This window comes from Desmodus rotundus, chromosome 8 (genome assembly GCF_022682495.2).
Source record: "Desmodus rotundus isolate HL8 chromosome 8, HLdesRot8A.1, whole genome shotgun sequence".
Classification (NCBI taxonomy): Eukaryota; Metazoa; Chordata; class Mammalia; order Chiroptera; family Phyllostomidae; genus Desmodus; species Desmodus rotundus.
The window spans coordinates 12,396,106-12,397,499 of NC_071394.1; the positions used below are offsets into that span (position 1 = coordinate 12,396,106).

The 1,394-nt window shown below is 49.1% G+C and overlaps 1 pseudogene; it reads right to left on the reverse strand.

Moving 5' to 3' along the window:
• Positions 1-202: 202 nt before the first annotated feature.
• LOC112315550 (small ribosomal subunit protein uS3-like) lies at positions 203-913 on the reverse strand (annotated as a pseudogene).
• Between the last annotated feature and the right edge of the window lie 481 nt (positions 914-1,394).

Genomic DNA, 1,394 nt, shown 5'->3' on the forward strand with positions numbered 1-1,394 from the left:
GTCAGGGAGTGTAAGGGTTCTGAGGGAGATCGGAGAGGGAGAGGAAGGTGAGAGCGTGAGGACAATGAGAAATCCTCAGTGTTTCCAGAGAAGAAGAATCAATAAACGGGGGAGCTCTTTTTTTTTCCTTTTAAAAGAATTTTATTAAAGACCTTTACAGAGCAATATACAGACTCTAGATCCAGCTGCACGGGGGACCCTGTTACGCTGTGGTTACTGGCTGGCGAGTGACAGGAAGCTCTGGCTTCCCACCCCTCTGTTGCGAGATGGGGGTGGTGGGTGGTATGTCGTCTTTGGGTTCCACAATGCTCCCGGGGTCAGGCTTCGTAGGGCCAGTCTTACCCTTTGGTTCCCAAGGAAGCATATCTTCACTCTGAGGCCCAGCACACGAGCAGCACACGGCGCTCGGCGGTGTCAGCGCAGTAGTGCACGGGGTCCCCACCGTGGATCATCAGGCCCTCGGCAAACTTCATGGATTTAACCCTCTGTCCTTGTTTGCCAGACGCCATGACTCACAGCCTTTGGCCCCACCCGCCACGATGAACCTCAGCACGCTATACAGCCCCCCACACACACACAGCAAGGCCTGCCAACAATCTGTAACGCAGAGACTCTGCCTGGGCAATGGCACACAAACCTCTTGGTGGTGTAGACCTTTTCAGCACGAAGCTCTGCACTTTCCTTAGGGAAGCCCAACAACGTCTTCTCAACCACAGCGGTCAATTCCCGTATCCACTGGCCCTTCTCACCAGGAACATTCTGCGTCCTGGTGGCTGTGAGTCCTGTCCTGATTGGTGTAGCTTCGGAATAGCCACCTTCAGCCATTTCCTCAGTGGGAAAGTCGTTCAGTTCAGTTCAGCTTTGCAGATGCCATCAGCAACAAACTACTCTTCTTGGATATTTGCACCACCATCTTGCCCCTAAGGGGGAATGTTCTTGAAAGTAAAACATGGTGGCCGAGATAAACAACATCTACTGTAAATTGTGTGCCATCCGCACCTGGGCCTTAGCTCAGCATTTTTAATGTAAGTAGGGAACAGTTTATATAACGCAAACTTGTTTTGGGAGGACAGGAGACATCCAAGAATATAAATAAAGTGCAACCCTCAATATAGAGCTGGGCATCCTGTTTGCCCTAATAGGGCCCCAGCCAACTTCGTTAGTCTTTTTGAGCCTCCATTTTCTCATTGAAAGTTGGGGATAAAACCACTTGTCTCATAGTGTAACTATGAGGATGAAAATTTGAAGTATGTGAATAAACCAGTGTGATGTTACTCTAGTATTAGTCACACTGAAGCCACCGTTGTCACAGTGGGTGGGGGGAGGTGAATAAGAGGATAAAAATGAGGGAAAAGTTTTTTTTTCCTGTTACTAGAACCTTTGAAGCAGAGAAA